This window comes from Rattus norvegicus, chromosome 18 (assembly GCF_021556685.1).
Source record: "Rattus norvegicus strain SHRSP/BbbUtx chromosome 18, alternate assembly SHRSP_T2T, whole genome shotgun sequence".
Classification (NCBI taxonomy): domain Eukaryota; kingdom Metazoa; phylum Chordata; class Mammalia; order Rodentia; family Muridae; genus Rattus; species Rattus norvegicus.
This window is the reverse complement of record NC_141551.1, coordinates 23,495,185-23,514,106: the sequence shown is the minus strand read 5'-3', so window position 1 is coordinate 23,514,106 and position 18,922 is coordinate 23,495,185.

Sequence of the window (18,922 nt, the reverse complement as noted above, 5' to 3'; positions counted from 1 at the left end):
AGCAGCCACCGGAGGCAGTGAGGTAATGGAGGAAGAATGTAGGGAGTCCTCCAGTGGACCAAACGTCCTCTAGCGAGTCGGCGAGAACCATAGAGATTCCGAAGCTCTGGGAGTACCGCCCACTAGTCACGTGACCTTGGTCCGCACATTTTTGTGATTGGCGCTGGTTAGCGTATAGGCAACTGCTTTCATTTGTGGAGGCCGAGTCTCACGCATATGGCAGTGAGTCTCTCCGGGAAGACCTGAAACCTACTGGGCTCCCCTTACAGGTGAGGATCTCCCATTTCGGCTCACCGATGTCAGGCCGGCCGCTGCAATTTGCCGAGCGGACGGGCCAGGCCGCAGCGCAGAGCATGCCGGGAGTTGTAGTTCTGGTCTCGCGACGGCATTGTCCCGGAGGCTGCAGGTGGCAGACACTTCAAGCTGGCGCCTAGGGAGCTGCGGCCTTGCCCTAGCAGTCGCTCACATTAGCAATGCAATTCTGAGCTGCCAGCGGCTTTTTTCCCCATGTGCCCACGCTCATCACTCTGCCTGACCAAGTTCCGCCTTCGAAAGCGGAGTGGAAGTGGGCAGCTTAGATCAAGCCAAAGACTGCCAGAACAAGGCCCATGTGGAGTGTGCCAGGCTGAATCTCAGACATTGGCATCTGGCCTCCTTAGCTTCCCATTGCACTGGAGAAGGGCAGGCTGACTCAGCTTTAGGGATGACCCAGGCAACGCCTACTCCCGTCTGTAGTTCAACATCACCAGAAGCCCCAGATGACATCAACAAAATATCCACAATACAGGGGCAAAAAAAAAAAAAAAAAAGGAAGAAGAAGAAGAGGAGGAGGAGGAGGAGGAGAGGGAGGAGAGAGAGAGAGAGAGAGAGAGAGAGAGAGAGAGAGAGAGAGAGAGAGAGAGAGAAGAAAAAGGCCAACCTGAGTAGGACAGGTTCCCACATGGTAGCTCATAACTGTGTGTAACTCCTGTGCCAATAGGTCGCACACCCTCACAGTCTTCTGGCCTCCCCAGCACTGCACACATGAGATGCACATAACCACATATACACGTTTTTTTAAGTTCTTTTTTAATGGCTCAAGCACAGTTTGCTTTTCTGTTAAAGTATGAAGGCATCCTTAATATGTTTGTCTTCAAAAGACCAAAAAAGGTTTTTTTATGTAAATAATATTTAATAGTCAAGCTTTCCAGCAAACCCTATCTGCTTGAGCATGCATGGTGTTTGAAATAAATTCTTCTAGTACATAATTACCTGTAGGTAACAAAACCCAAGGAAACTGCCTTTTGGACCCAAGCTTTTAAAGAGAATCCAACCCTTATGCTTTAAAGAAAGGGAGGTAACCTTTTTAAAATGTAATTTCTACAGTAGTCTTCACAATTCCATTCACAGCCTTCTGTTGTGTGTCTGAATTTCTCTGTCTGACTGAAGAATGGGAAATTGTATGATTACAACTTAGAGCCAAAATTGCAGGAGGCGGAAAACCAGAGATCAGGTTTTTGTGTTTTCTTTTTCTTTATCTTCTGAATAAGGAGGCAAATTCCAACCTTAATCAAAATAAATTTCACACAGTGAAGTTCTTTTCTGGCAGAATGTTTTAAAACAGGACATTTGGGAAATGGCCTCAGTCTATTGCTCCCAGGGTAGTACTATACAGTCATTAAACAGCCCAGAGCTAAGGGAGTTATTGCTCCCTGGTTATCAAGCTGCCAGGAGGTAAATATTAGAACTAAGCTGGACTTAAAATGCCCTCAAATTAAAAACACAGTTGTGGCTTTGAGATGGTCAAAGGACTTTTCTTAAGAGGTTGGGTCCAGATGCTATCTTTGTCTTTAACTGATGCTGAAAGGCAGGCAGGGAACAGAACAGAGAAAGGAAAAAATACATTTCAATGTCATCTCCTCCACAAGCAATGGACAGAACTGATGAGAACGTGAAACTAAACAGGGCTAATAATGTCCCTATGTAGTATAACATTGCCTGGCATACATGCAGTGCAAGATTCAGTCCCCACCTCTGCGTAGAAACCAGGAGGGAATTATGAGCAGGAGGAGAAAACCAAACCAAGACAATGCCGTATGAAAAGAGCAGTGATGTTTCTTGTTTTTCTGCATTACATTCAGAAATCCCTCACCCCGGAAAGAGTTACTCTGTGCAGCCCTGCCTGGCCTTGAACTCAGAATTCTGCCTGCTTCTGTTTGCCACTAGCTATACAATACAGAAATCTAATATAATCTAAATCCTATCTAATGGAAGAGGGAGCCCGGAAGCTGAGTGTACCAGCCTTCTACCTGCTTCTGACATGCAGCCCCAGTCTGCTGTGCCTTACTGTTAACCAGAAAACCCGTCTCCACACAGCTACCACCCAGATGTTTGCCTTTCCATGCTTTCTTACTTGAAAGTTAAAATTATACAGTCATGATTCCATGAGTTCACGCTGGGACATAATTCCAGCTCCAGCCTTGACAATTTCTGAGAGCATGCTCATAATGCTGTTTTAAAGCAGCCCTTAGCAGTATCCATCTCGAGGATTATCTGTTTTGTTTTGCTGTTTTATAACCTGTCATCTAGCTCAGGTTGGCCTCCTTATATACTCAGAAATGACTCTGTTGTCCTGACTCTCCCACTCCTGTGTGTACATCACACACCGTTTTAAATGTGGTACTGAGAACTTGATCCCCCGGCTTCATATATACCTAGCTAGCACTCTACCAACTAAACCAAATCCCCCATCCATGCTGTTTTCTCATTTGTTTGGTTTTTTTAAATTATTATTTATTAACTTATTTGACTTTTAAAAATATTTTTACATTATTTATTTTTATTTTGTGTAGATGAGTGGTATATCTACATGTATGTGTGTGCACCATGTACATGCAGTGCCCACAGAGGCAAGAAGAGGATGTTTGATCCCTTTAGAGCTAGAGCTGGAAACAGTAGTTAGCTGCCATGGAGGTGCTGGGAGTTGAACCTGGTACCTCCGGAAGGGCAGTCAGTGCTCTTAACTGCTATGGCACCTCCCTGGCCACCTGAATTTTTTTTTAGGTTGTTATTATTACTTTGTTGTTGTTTAGTTGGTTGATTGTTTTCTCTGTGTAGCCCTGGCTTTCCTGCAATTTGTAAACCAGGTGGCCTCCAACTCAGAGGCCTGCGTCTGCCTCCAGAGTGTGAAGATTACAGGCGTGAGCCACCACACCAGGCTCCTGTACTTGTTTCTTTGAGACAGGGTTTTCCTATGTAGCCTTAACTGGCTTGGAATTTACTGTGCCGATCAGCCTGGCCCAAAACTCTTGCTTGCTTCTTCATAGAGAGTGCTAGGATCAAAGATGTAAATCACCAGGCCTTTTAGAGACAGGGCTAGTGTCTCACGCTATAGCCCAGGCTAACCTGCAATTCATTGTCTGAAACTGTCCTCAAACTTGAGGCAGTTCTCTTACCTGAGAACTGGGATTTATAGGTAAGTACCTTATGCCTGCTTGTGAAAACTTAAAAACTCTTTATATAACGATGTTATAAAGGATGAGTTTGTGTGGTGGCTTGAATGAAAATGACCCCTATAGTCTCATATATTAGAATATTTGGTCTCCAGTTCACGTAACTGCTTGGGAAGGATTAGGAGGTGTGGCCTTGTTGGAGATGTGTCAGTAGAGGCAAGCTCTAATGATAGAAGCTCTCAGCTACTGCCTGCCTGCCTGATACCATATTCCCTGCTAATCCGCTGAAACTACGCCTCCAATAAACTTTCATCTGTAAGTTGTCTTTGCCATGTTATGTCTTGGTAGAACTGATAGAAGTTGACCACTGGTCTCCACTCGAATGTGCACACACACGCACATCCTTTCATAGGTGAACACACCATATATGTACACCTACACACACACACACACACACACACACACACACACACAGAGAGAGAGAGAGAGAGAGAGAGAGAGAGAGAGAGAGAGAGAGTTTGAACCCAGCCAAAGTTACCTACCAAGACCCTGCCTTAACCTATACCCCTCTTCCCTCTTGCAAAAAAAAAAAAGAAAGAAACTAAAGTCAAACAGGCAAAGCAAATGAACAGCCCTTGAACCTGTGGATTTAGAAATGGGAATAAGGCAATTAAAGGGATCTGGATAGCCACTGAGATGATCCAGGCCTGTGACTAGCTATTTGGAAGGTTTGGAAGGCTGAGGTAGGACGATGGAAGTTGACAAACACTTGGGGACAGAGTGAACATAGTGAGGCCCCATTTTATACATGATTACATAAGTGATTTATAAAGAGATTAGTGTAACCATGACTTTTCTACCCATGCCCCAGTTCCCAAATAACTCAGAGGCTTATCAACAAATGCCCCAGCCTTAAGTTAAGCTTGTGACTCAATTATCCCATGTATACTATTGGTACACATGGCTAGTCACCCCTCCTCAGTTTCATGACTTCCCGAGTCCAGAGATGGATGTCCCACCTTCTAACACTGCCTCAGCCTACTGGCCTTCAGCATTTTATTGACAGGTGACAGTTCCACACAGCACACAGGTTAGAGGGAAGAGGTGGGCATTTAAGCCCACACAACTTAGCAAAGCAAAACTGAATAAACACATTTTGCCATATGCATTCAAATATGCAAAGTAATAATCAGTTACTTGTGTACTGGTTAACACAGAACCCTGTGTGGCGAAGACAAAGAATAAATTATAATATAAATTAGTCAGATAACCAAAGGGGTGAATCATTATTATTGTTTTTCTTTGAAATGAATTGGCCTCAAATTTGAGATCTTTCTGCCTTCAGATCGGAACTGTTAGCATTCCATGCATGCACCACCAAGCCTGGCCAAAGGTATGTGTTTATTAAAGATACTTGTTAAGGCCTGGGCAACCATTGCCTGTCTAGCCAGTCATTTCATGGTGTTACTCCAGTTACTAGGAAACTTTCTCATGCCTGAGTCGATTGCATATTCTGTTATGTTCTATGCTTCAGTGTTCTGGAAACGAATCTCAATCAGAGGGCCTATAAGCTGCCCTGTTTTGCCAGGAAGACCACCAAGGAGCTGTTTCCAATGCAGTTGCATTAGGGTCTCTTTATTACAAGCTCAGGCTTGGGCTCTCCTCTAACCCAACCCTGACACAGCAGGACAGGAAGGGAAGGTGGAGCAGCCTCGAACCCTCAGCAGAACAAGGTTTTATAGGAAATGGGAGCAAGTGAAGGTGGTCCAGCCTGGCAAGTATCTAATAGAATGACTATAGCTTGCTGACAGGTGGGTGCTCTGAAGCAAGCCTGGACATGATCACAGACGTCTGAAAGAGCGTGTGAAACATCGGAATAATCTTTGATTGACTGTTGCTAGGAAAGAGCTAGGGAATAACGCTGGCGTATGGGCCAAGGACAAGCCATGGGGCCCTTCTTGGAACTTGGGTGCAGCTTGGATTCAGCTGCAGGTCAAGTACTCAGGGAGTCTGGTCTCAAAATGGAGTAGGTTTGGTCTCTCACCCCTAGGTTGGACCCCAACATAAGAGAAAAAAATTTACATTTTGGATATAGGTTAAATGAAGTTTTAAGATCCCAAGACCTCCCTGAGTAACTGATATCCTGGTTGGCAAATTAAGACATGAATGTTAGGCAAGTCCCCCGCCATCGCTGAATACTCCAACCGATGGAAACAGGATACATGTGCAGCGAAGACACATTCCTAAGGAAGTCCCCTATCCCTAAGTTGGTGAAATAACTCGGAACAGATGTTTGTAGATTTCAGGCTTTAAAGCTCTGTAGGATTCTAGCTTGGGTCACAGTCGGCTCCCCAGTCTGGGGCAAATGCTCAATAAACTGTCCCTGTTTGAGATCAGTGTTTGTGTGGTTTGTGGGACAGCTCCTGGACCCCAACAGTACTGTTGAGTACAAACAACCAGATGTGCTGAGATGTGGTACAGCTCCTTCCTAGTGTGCAGAGATCCTGGGTTTGATCTCAGCACGAGGACACCTCATACTTAGCATGTATGAAACCTTTTGTTCAATCCACAGAATATGGGTTGGGGCTGATCAGTTACGGTTTAAAAGACTGAATGAACCCTAATTCTGGTATCAAATTGTATCTCACTTAGGGTAACTTAGAAAAGAATATTCTTGGTGTTGCACAAAGAAATACCTTAGCAAAACAAATGATAACTGGCAAAGCAATTACTTTTGTTGTTTTTTTTTTAAAAAAAAAAAGGTACCTGTGATAGGTAGCCAAGAGGTAGCTAGGCTCTCCCTAACTGACCCAGGTTAAAAACTCACAGTATCTTCTATTGGCTAATTCAGAAAGACACATGAAGGAAAAAGGAAAGGGTCAGCTACTTTGTACCAGGGTTCGTTCTCGTTCTCTCTCTCTCTCTCTCTCTCTCTCTCTCTCTCTCTCTCTCTCTCTCCTTCCCTCCCTCACCCCCTGTATCATTTTGTTTTTGTTCTTTTTTTTTTCGGAGCTGGGGACCGAACCCAGGGCCTGGCGCTTCCTAGGCAAGTGCTCTACCACTGAGCTAAATCCCCAACCCCTCTTTTTATTTTCTTTTTTTTTTTTTTTGGTTCTTTTTTTCGGAGCTGGGGACCCGAACCCAGGGCCTTGCGCTTCCTAGGTAAGCGCTCTACCACTGAGCTAAATCCCCAGCCCCCTCTTTTTATTTTCTGAGACTGGGCTTCTTTACATAACCATGGCTGACCTGGAACTCTGTAGTTCAGGCTATCCTTGAACTCAGAGACCCCCGTGCCTCTGCTTCTAGACTACTGGGACTAAAGGCGTGCGCCACCATTCTTGGCATCAGGATCTTTTCTTAAAGGAAAGTTGTGGTGGCTGTGAGAGCTTAAAAATATTTGCAAGGCCAGGTGACTCTGAGTCTGAGGACATCCAGGGCTACCCGGAAAAGCCCCATCTTCAAAGACTAAAAAAAGAATTCATAAAAGTTTTACAAGATGAGGAGTACTTGGGCTAGCCATCTTAATAAGGCTTCTCACAAGGTAGAGCCACCGTGATGATAGAAAAAAATTTCTCACAATGAATAGGCCAAATTAACTATTTTCAAGTAAAAAGGAATTTAATTCTAGGACTTGGTCACACAGATGTGAAGAATCTAAAAGAGGGAGCTGGAGAGAGGCCTCCGCCGTTAAGAACCTTGCTGCTCTTGCACAGGACCCAAGTTTAGTTTCTGGCACTGACATGGTGGCTGAAGGGGCCTTGGGGTTCCTTCTGATTGCCTCTGGCTGCAAGCGTGCTTGTAGTACACAGACATGTACGCCGTCATGGATGTAAGAAATGATTTAGCTCAGAGGCAGAGCCCTTGCCTAGCAAGCCCAAGGCCCTGGGTTCGGTTCCCAGCTCCGGAAAAGAAAAAAAAAAGCCCCAAAGAAACAAAGTAGGGGAGCTGAAGATGTAGCCCAGTTGGTGGAGCTTGCCCAGTAATAGACAAGGGGTCGTATCTCCATTACTGAGTAAACCAGAAACTCCAGCACATGTCTATAACCTAAGCAGTCAGGAGCTCAAGTAGGAAGATCAGAAGCTCAAGGTCGTTCCTCACTACATATTGAACTTGAGGCTAGCCTGGGATACATGAGGCCCTGCCTGCCTCAGAAAACCCATCAGAGAAAACTGAAAGAATAAAGTAGATGTGGAGTAACTGTCGTTGGGTGTCCTTCAGTGAAGATTGCTTGGAAATGGGTTTCAGCCATTAGGAAGTATTTATTACCAGCCAGTGACTACACTGGGTGTTCCAGACCCCAGTGCAACTCGGAAGCCTTTCTTAAAAATTTTTATTTTTATATGCACTGGTGTTTTCCCTGCATATATGACTGTGTGAGGGTGTCTGATCATCTGGAACTGGAGTTACAGACAGGTGTGAACTGCTATGTGGTTGCTGGGAATTGAACTGGGTCCTCAGGAAGAACAGTCAGTGCTTCTAACCACAGAACCATCTGTCCAACCCTTCAGGGTGAACTTTTAAGCATAAAATCCATATTCTGGGTGACATACTTTAGTTAACGGAAACAGTTAGCCAGAAGTGGGGCTATAGAAGCCAAAAAGCACAGTTGGTAGTATATTTAGAGATTAGATCTTTATTTTTGTTTTGGCCAGCAGTACTGTCTATGTGCTGAGTTTTATGGCCTGAACGACAGGTTCATCCTCATGGACTCGGTTGTGCTAAGGTCTGGGGCCCAGTTACAGAAACCTCCTCAAATGAGCAACTTGAGGAAACAACCAAGCAGGCAGTGCTGAGACCCTTGGGGAGTGCCTGGTCCTCTTCCAGAAGAGAGGTTGTTACTGCTGGTTGTCACTGCACCATCCCCACAAGAAACAGGAAGGTTTGCCCTATTTCTTTCTTCCCACCTTCTACTCCTATCATCAGCAGACGCTGTTTGGGAAGCTCATCTTGGAATTTGCAGCTGTGACTTCTTTCCCAGCTGCCCAATGTCAAGTTGAGAAAGCTGGACTCAGTCTGCACAAATGGAGAAATAAGGACATATCCATCCCTGAAAGGTCTAAGGAGGTGAGCTTGCCTCTGCTCTACCAGAGACTAGGCACAGTTCCTTCGGGACCTGGTGGAAACCTTAGAAGTCCTGGGCTTTCTCCCAAGAATACTGAAAGCCTTCATCATCCCTGAGCTGTCTGGCAGCTTGGTGCTTACTGAGCTTCAGGATTTCTGGTTCCCAATGCCATGGCGATCCAGACAGGCCAGGGAAGAAAGGATCCCGGGTCAGCTGCTTTTTTTCTTGGCTTTGAGATTGGTAGGCTACAGGCCAAGACTTAATGCTTCACAGCTGTTACAAGGACAATAAGGTGTTGTTACGGTTCTCAGAGAGGACAGCCCAGGGGAGCTTCAAGTGCTTCAGCCCCGGCCCTGACTGTTCCTGACGCTGGCTTGCCTAGCAGATGGGGGCAGCTGTGAAGCTGAATAAAAGGCTGACCTCTAACCACATCCCATCTCCGAGCAACAGGCTGTGTGCTTACACCTAGCAACAACCTAATTTAGAGGCAGACCATTCACTTCCTTCAAGTGAACTCTTTAGGAAGAATTCCCTACTTAGCATCTTATGTTTACGCATATATGGGTAACTTAACTCAGTTGCGTTATGAGAAAGGACACGCACAATAAGAAGAACAAATGCATGGGCTACTCTATCAATCAAAATAGAGAGTCACCTCCATTATGTCCCTTACCAATAAAGAACCCCATGAAAAAAGGCCTGGAACGACAATCAGGGCCTCTGAGGTCTTACTCACACTGGCCACTGTCAACAATCTTGACAGTGTCTCCTCTTTAGTTTGTAGTGTCAACTTGCCTCTTCTGAAAATCTGTGTAAACACTGACTTTCAATTCCTTGGGTAAGAAGCCAAGAACCAGGACAAAGTTGGTGCAGAGTCCAAACACCAGAAACAGGATTGGCTTTTCCTGGACACAAGTAGCTTGAATGGCTATCAACAAACAGATACTAAGCCATAGAAGGGATCAAACCTGAGGGTGACATCAAGGCCAAGAAGAGAGTTTGCCTGGCAGCAGCAAGCAAAATAGCCTCACAGCCTTCACCTTGCCCACCAGAGCCACACATCTGATATGCAGGACCAAGTAGTGTGAGAGGCCAGGAAGCTACAGCACTGAGCGTACAGAAAATTTCACCCAAAAGAGTACACAGCAGGGCACAGTGGTGAGTACTGTAGTCTCCAGTTACTCAGGAGGCTGAGGTAGGAGACCAGCTCAAGCCCAACATGATCAACATTAGAGACCCAATCTCAAAAACAAATGGGAGTGGTGTCAGGTTCACAGGGTAACAGGGCATTTACTACCACTGTTGTCAAATTGGTAGGTAGGGCCATTTTGCCTGCATGCAAGTCAATCTTCCATTTGTGTGCCTGATGTCCAAGGAGGCCAGAAGGGGGTGTTAGCCTCCCCAGAAACTGAAGTTGCAGCAGCTCTGAGCTGTCATGTGGGCGCTGATAATCGAACCCTGGTCTTTTGGAAGAGCAGCCTGTGTTCGAACCACTGAGCCCCGTCGCCAGGCTCCCTCGGCTGGATTCTGAAATGTTTATGCTTTTACCCATAGATCCATGCTGCTGAAGAAAATTCATGGTCAAAGTGCTGAGAATAAGTTACTGGTTTGATGCTCAGCCCTAAGTAAGACACGAACTCTTTCAAGCTCAGGGAACATTGCAGAAGAAGGGGCAGAAAGAAATGTAAGAGCTGAGGATGAGGAAGGGTGCTGTGAAAGGCTGTCTTTTAGACATGGGCAGATCCCTGCAGTCATGCACCCACTGCAGCTCTGATGATCACTGCACAAGACTAAGTCAACAAGGTCAGTAAGAATCACAATCGACTGCCCTAATTGGACTCATGGGTCAGAAAAAGGGGAGAGAGAGACATGAAGCAAAAAGATGTATTGGGGAGTACAGAGGGCATGCATTGCCTGTGCTCTCATAGAAGCACTAGGGAAACCAAGAACGCTAAACAAGATGTATTGGGGAATACAGAGGGCATGCATTGCCTGTGCTCTCATAGAAGCACCAGGGAAACCAAGAATGCTAAACAAGATGTATTGGAGAATACAGAGGGCATGCATTGCCTGTGCTCTCATAGAAGCACTAGGGAAACCAAGAACGCTAAGCATGCAGACTTGTCCCTTCTAAGGAAGGAATATAACTGTGTGGGGAAAACTCTGCTAATTAAGGTCAAAGTCCACCATGGAGGCATAGCCTCCTGAGCATTATGGGAGAGTCCCTTCACTAGCTGGTGTTCTCCTTCTCTGACCTTCTGGGGCATTCTAAACCCAGTACACACCTCTATTTGAGGGAATGTCATTTAACCTCAATTACGTGGATCAGCCGATGATGATCCATGAGAGCATGGAGACCCACATAACTGTTTCTGCTCTGAAAGCTGGGAACAGACAGTGTATAGCCTGGTAATCCGTGCTCCTTGTAGGACCAGGCCACAGCTGAATCCCACCCCCCCACCCCCCGACTGTTACATTTATCCCAGACTCTGTCCCTAGCCTTGTTTCTTATCATTCTTATCATTATTGTATTATTCTCAGTACCCATTCTCATGAAAGAGGTCATGTGTCCTTTGCAAAAAAGTTTCCAGAAGTTTGATAAGAAGTCATGTCTTAAGCTTTACCGTGATTATTGTCGCTGGGAAACTTTTCCCCAAAGCTGTACTGTATTAAAATATGTCAAGAATAAATCCCTGGCACCAGACTCTAGAAGTCTGAACCAACACTGGCTAACTAGATTGGTAACTGGCTACCAGATTTCCCTCCTGCTTCACACAGATTGTTACCAACCATAGCGTTTTCAAAGACCCCCTCCATCATACACACACACACACACACACACACACACACACACACACACACACACAAGTGTCTGGAAGAAGTGGAAAGGAAGTTGGGTATGGCTATGATGGAAGGATATTTTTTTTTTTTTTGGTCCTTTTTTTTTTGGAGCTGGGGACCGAACCCAGGGCCTTGCGCTTCCTAGGCAAGCGCTCTACCACTGAGCTAAATCCCCAGCCCCGGATGGAAGGATATTTTTAAGAGGAGGCTGAAGAAATGGCTCAGTGTTTAAGATTGTATATTGTGCTTGCAGAAAATGGGATCTGATGCCCTCTTCTGGTGTGTCTGAAGACAGCAACAGTGTACTCATATGAATACAATAAATAAGTCTTTAAAAAAAAAAACTGAGGAGGGGGCTGGGGATTTAGCTCAGTGGTAGAGCGCTTACCTAGGAAGCGCAAGGCCCTGGGTTCGGTCCCCAGCTCCGAAAAAAAGAACCAAAAAAAAAAAAAACAAAAACAAAAAACTGAGGAAATCCAGAGAATCATAAGGATAAGCCTACATTCCTTCAAATTGGAGAATTCTAATGAAATGGATCGTTTTCTTGATATATACTACCTATCCTAATACTGGTAGAGTTAATCCTAATACTTCTGAAATTATCCCACAAAATAGAAACAGAAAGGATATTTCCCATTTTTTGAAACGAGGCAACAGTTACTCTAATAACAAAACCATGTAAAGACCCAATAAACAATTACAGACTAATTGCCCTAATGAACAAAGATATAAGTTCTCAGTAAAATATGGCAAACTAGTCCAAGGTTATCCAACAGCCAAGTGGTAGTGACTGACACGTCTTTAATCCCAGCACTGGAAAGGCAGAGTCAGACAGATCTCGGAGTTCTGAGTTCAAGGTCAGCCTGGTCTACAGAGTGGATTCTAGGACAGCTGAAGCTATACAAAGAAACCCTGTCTCAAAAAAACAAAACAATAAAACAAAAACAAAACCAACAAAAAGATTATCCATTAGGAGCAAGTATGCTTCTTCCCAAAGATGCAGGGATGGTTCAATGTATATAAATGAAGTGAAAGGCTTATATGATAAAAACATTAAAACACTGACAAAGATGTCAGAAGATGAAAAGATCTTCCATGCTCGTGGATCAGTAGGATTAATATGATAAAAAATGTCTATCGTACCAAAGCAATCTACAGATTCAGTGCACAATTCTTTACAGAACTTGAAAGGACAATTTCCAGCTTCATATGGAACCACAAAAAACAAACAAACAAACAAACCAGGATAGCTAAAACAATCATGAATGGTAAAAGAACTATGTAGAGAGAATCTTCATATACTGTGTGGAAGCTTCACCTGTCAATAAAAACCCTATGGCCAATGAGCTGAGGCAGGATTAGAAGGCCGGAAGTTCAGGCATTTGGGGGTGGGGGGCAGATTCTGGGAAATCTAGCACAGATGATTTGCCTCTAACATAACACTGAAGGAATCAGATGTATGAACCTAAGAGATGTAACTAATCACGTGGCAGGACTTAGCGTAAACAGGATAATTGAATTATGAGCTAGGGGGAACAAGCCAAAGCTTATGGCCTAGGCATTTATTCATATAAGAGTCATTAATTTGGGGAACAGAGAGGCCAGGAGGAAAAGCCTAAGATTACAGAACCATCTCTGATCTCAAATTGTACCTCAGAACTCTAGTGATAAAAACAGCATTGTATTGGCACACAGACACATTGATCTATGAAATTAAATTGAAGACCTATATACCTATAGATTTCTTTTTATAGAAAAGGCAGAAATACATACTGGAAAAAAGACAGCATCTTCAACCAATGGTCAAATTGAGTGGCTGTACATAGAGAATGAAAATAGATTCATAGCTATCACCCTGCACAAACTCCAAATGGACCAAAGCCCTCAACGTTAAGACCAGTACACTGAATCTGAATGAAGAAAAAGTGGGAAATAGCCTTGAACTCACTGGCCCAGGAGAAGACTTCCTGATCAACAACACAGCACCATGAACAATAGTTAATAAGTGGGCCATGTGAAACTGACAGTCTACTGTACAGCAAAGGATGCCATTATTTGGGGAAAGCATCAGGCTACAGAATGGAAAAAGATCTTTTTCCAACTACATATCAGAAAAAGGGCTAATATCCAAAAATATACAAAGGACTCAAAAACAGACAACAACAAAACAAAACAAAACAAAATAAAAAAAAAAAAAACAAGACCCTGGACATCAAGCAAACAAGTAACCCAATTAAAAATTGAGGTACAGAACAAAGAATTCTCAAAAGAGGGAACAAAGTGCCGAAGTTGTCTTAGTCAGGGTTCACAGAACGTACGGAATGTCTCTTTCTATTGGGAGAATTTACTGTGATGACTTACGGTCTGCAGTTCAACTAACCCAACAAAGGTCAGCTGTGGATGGGAAGTCCACGAATCTAGCAGTTGCTCAGTCCCACAAGCCTAGTTCTTTCAGCTGCTCACCTGTAGAAGTAGGTTCCAACAGATGTGCCAGCAAGTAAGTGCAAGCAGGAGAAGAAGGGTGTCTCTGCCTTCTTCCAATGTTCTTATGTAGGCCTCCAGCAGAAGGTGTGGCCCAGATTAAAGGTATGTATCATCACGCCAGGATCTGGAACTTGCTTTGTCCCAGGCTGACCTTAAACTCAGAGATCTCCTTGCCTCAGTCTCCTGGGTTTAAAGGCATGTACTACCTTGCCTGGGGCTAGGTTTTCCATGGCCACTATCTCCACGCCAAGATCCATGTCAGAAACTTGTGTCTTCCAGCCTCAAGATCAGGATCACAGGTGAGCCCTCCAATTCTGGATTGTAGTTCATTCCAGATATAGTCAAGTTGACAACCAGAAATAGTTACAGAAGTGTTCAACATTCTTAGTCAGGAGGAAAATACAAGTCAAAACTACTTTTGATAGATGTCCTTCTATACCAGCCAGAATGGTCAAGATCAATAAACAAATGACAGCTCATGCTGGCAAGGCTGTGGGGCAAACTGTACACTCATCCATTGCTGGTGGGAGTCCAGTCTTATACGGTCACTATGGAAATCAGTGTGACGATCCCTCAGGAAGCTGGGAATAGATCTACCTTAAATCTAGATATATTATTCTTGGATGTATATTCAAAGGATGTATGCATCTTACTACAGAGAACTTGCTCATACATGCTCATTTCTGCTCTATAATAACCAGAAATTGGAAACAGCATAGATGTGTCAGTGGATAAATGGATTTTAAAAATTGTGGAACATGTACATATTGGAATATTAACCAACCATTAATGGGGTTGGGGATTTAGCTCAGTGGTAGAGCGCTTGCCTAGGAAGCGCAAGGCCCTGGGTTCGGTCCCCAGCTCCGAAAAAAAGAACCAAAAAAAAAATATTAATCAACCATTAAAAATGAAATTATGAAATGTATGGGTAAATGGACAGTACTAGAAAAAAATCATCCTGAGTGAGGTAATTCACTCAGAAAGACAAATATTGTATGTATTCACTTTTAGGTATGTGTTAGTATAGAGGCTTGTTTATATAATAACTTAACATACATATGTATAGTTATATAGTTATATATGTACATGTACATATATATGGTTAGATTTAAGTCGGTAAGGTATTAGGCAAGTTACAACCCACATGACGACAGAGTTAGGGAGAGGATAAGGGACTAGGGGAGGAGAGATGGGTATCACTAAACATGGGGACTAGAACAGACAGTTATGGATACACATGGTCAGGTGGCGACTGGAGTGGGAATATCAAACAGGGAATGAGAGGGAAAGAGGGCAGGAAGAGAGAGAATATAGGGAAGGACAGCTAAACTAAGGGCCACTCGAAGGGTCATATGGAAACCTAGTGCAGTAGAAGCTTCCTATAATATATACGTATTTGAAACTGAGCCAGCTTGTCAGAAAGATACAAAGGCAGGCAGATTTCTGAGTTCAAGGTCAGCCTGGGAGAGAGCAGTATAGGCCCAGGCGTGGTGGGAATGTTAATCTCAGGATGTGATCCGACCCAGCTAAACTTATTGTTTGTGTTTACAAGGCAGGCAGATCTCTAAGTTCATTCGCTAGGTTTAAAAAAAAAATGTGCTTGCTGTCTTTTTCTAAGAATCAAGGAGCTAAGGTGATAAAATGCTTACTTGTGGGATAATCATAAAGGAACCCAGTGTAATAATTGAATTGATACGAAAATAAGAGACTGGACTTTGGTCTGCAAGAGCAGAGCTATCTACACAGCTAGAAAGCCAGGTCAAGCAGAGCACAGAGCTGTCAGTGTGTACCCACTATTGACTTCAAGTCATTCTTTCCCATCTCCCAAACCCCCCTTCCTCAGGACCCCTCTCTAGGCTGAGGCTGATCCTAACATTGTTATTGTCAATGCTATTGGTGGTGCTCCACAAACCGATAATAAGGCCCTATTACCGAACACCTATACAATTCATTGAGCATGTGAAGCCTTCACCCCTGTGGACGAGTAGTCATGGTATGGAAGGCTCTCTGTGCACTCCCAAAGGTAAACACTAACCCAGCTACAAACCCTTTGATCTACAAAAGTGACCTGACTGCGAAATATGCTGGTGCAATGGTGACAGGAAGCTTTGGGAGTAATCATCCAGTATCTGATCTGAGTTAAGGCTCTCTCCAGGAGATGGAACCCATACCTGACCCTGCTTGGGTGGTATCCTGAGACGACATAGTTCAGAGACCAGGGATTAAAGGAACAGAGCAATACAGTGACTTCTAATAGTGTCTGCTGTACTCAGTGCCCTGCTCAGCCATCACCAGAGAAGCTTCCTTTTGCAGTAGATGGTAACAAAGACAGAGACCTACAACTCTAGAAGGGTAAGGAGTGAGAGACCTTGGAACACTTAGTCCAACAAATCCATCTCCTCAGGGCTTAGGGAACTCTGTGGGAGTGGAGGCAGAAACAATGTGAAAGCCAGAGGGATCAAGGCCTCCTCTGGTGCACATATGACCTCACAGACGGTGGCAGCATGCACAGGGCTTGCACGGGTCTACATCGGATGGGGTCCTACGGCTGGAAGGAGAAGTGGACACACCCTTCCCTAACCCAAGAGTTAGCTCCACTTGAGAGTCACTCGCAAAGGAAAATTATTCTCTTCAAGGGATTATGGCCAGGAAAACAGACCATTTTTAAGGGTAGGCTCAACATGCAACCGTAGATGGCCAACAGATAGTGAACTTGTCTCATAATGTTAAGTCGGGGCATTTACAAAAAGCTTTACAGGTCCTTTGCATATATTATGCCTGTTGGTTTTGTGTTTTCATGGAATTATGTGTGAACATGAGTGTCTCTGTACCTGTAAACATTTCCTTTGCTTGCTTTTTTTTGTTTGTTTGTTTTTGGCTTTTTCTTGTTTGGTTGTCTTGTCAGACTCTGATTTGTTTGATTTTGATTTATCTTACTTTATTCTTATTTCTTAGATGTCTGTTTGCTTTCTAAGAGAGACAGGAAGGGTCTGAGTCCTGATGGCAGGGAAGGTGGGAGTGAATATAAGTAGGGGGAGGGAATGCCATCATCAGAATATATTGTATAAAACAAATCTATTTTCAATTTAAAAAAAGGCAAAACAAAATTAAAACAATTCTAGGTCAGTAATCTGGAGGCAGGAGCTGAAGCAGAGGCCATAAAGGATATTTTCCTGACTTGCTCCCCAAGGCTTACTCAGCCTGTTTCCTTGTAGCATTCAGGACCATCAGTCCAGGGATGGCACCACCCACATTGGGCTGAGCTCTCCTACATCAATCTCTAATTAAGAAATTGCCCATGGTGGTGGGCAATTCCTCACGCCTTTAATCCCAGGACTAGGGAGGCTGAGTTTGAGGTTTGAGGTCAGCTTGGTTTAAGAAAGAGTTCCAGAACCCCACCCCCCAAAGCTATTCAGAGAAACACTGTCTTGAAAAAAGAGGAAAACAAAATTGCCCAGTAGGTTTGCCTGAAGGCATTCCCCTGGGATCACTGGAGCTTGTGTCAAGCTGATAGAAAAACTAACCAGCACCTGGGGGCTATCTTAAATGTGTTCTTTCTTTCTTTCTTTCTTTCTTTCTTTCTTTCTTTCTTTCTTTCTTTCTTTCTTTCTTTCTTTCTTCCTTCCTTCCTTCTTTCTTTTCTTTCTTTCTTTCTTTCTCTCCCTTCCCTCTTCTCTCTCTCTCTCTCTCTCTCTCTCTCTCTCTCTCTCTTGTTTTTTCTTTTTTCTTTTTTCTTTTTTTCGGAGCTGGGGACCGAACCCAGGGCCTTGTGCTTGCTAGGCAAGCGCTCTACCACTGAGCTAAATCCCCAGCCCTCTCTCTTGTTTTTAAAGATAGTCTCTTTTCTCTAAGGAGCCCTGGCTGTCCTAGAACTCTCTTTGTAGAGCAGTTTGGCTGAACTCACAGAGATGCCTCTGTCTCTCAAGGATTAGGATTAAAGGCGTGCATCACCATGCCTAGTCAAGGGATTGCTTTCTTAACACCCATGGATCAAAGAGATCTCAGTGAGTCAGGACACATGCTAGGAGAGCTTTTGCTGAGGTCCACCCAACGGTAAGACAAAAGGAGAGAATATTGCAACTTCTTTGAAAATTTTCCCTCTCTCTGGCACACCTTCTGGAGACTTGATTTGGGGGGTCATGTTATCTGCCAGACAGTCCAGCCGATGGATGGAGACCCCGCTTGATCCTACCATCTTAGGCCCTCCCTTAGAGCTCACAGAATGTTCTAATGTTCTTAAGAACTCTAAGAAGGGGTTGGAGAGATGGCTCAATGATTAAGAGTACCAGCTGCTCTTCCAGAGGTCCTGAGTTCAATTCCCAGCACACATGGCAGCTCACAATCATGTATAATAGGACCTGATGCCCTCTCCTGGTGTGTCTGAGGACAGTGACAGTGTACTCATATAAAGAAATAAATTAATTAAAAAAAAATAAAAGAGCGAAGACAAGCTGCAAGTAGCCATGTAGGTCTTGGAAAAACAGCGAAAGCCCCTCAGAGGTACCAGCAACCCATGAAGCTTTCCTACAAAGACACAGAACTTTCCCTCCTAGCTCAGTCACAGTGGCTTCCACTTGAACTTTAAGCACTTTCCGTCTTTAATTCAAATCATTGCTTTCTTTTTGATCTCTGGAAGACTTAGGACTGCTCCCAGTGCTATGTGCTAGAACAAACAGCTCAAGAAACAGAAAGTTGAGCAAGCCTTCCCTTCATTGAATCAATCTAGACCAAGGTACCTACACTTTAGCTGTTCATAGGTCAAGAACTCAAGCCCATGGGCTGGAGAGATGGCTCAGTGGTTAAGAGGAACCACATGGTGACTCACAGGCATCTGTAATGAGGTCTGGTGCCCTCTTCTGGTGTGTCTGAAGACAGCTACAGTGTACTCATATATATATATATATATATATATATATATATATATATATATATATAAATTAATAAAAAAATTAAAAAGAACCCAAGCCCATAGTGTGGGAAGTGAATGAGCAGACGAGTGACTAAGCCTCCATAGCTTTGCCAGCTGTAGAGAGTCTTAATCTGTCCTCTCTCAGCTTCCTCCCTGAGAAGACTATTTTGCTCTTGAGGTCCAGTTTGCTGTGTT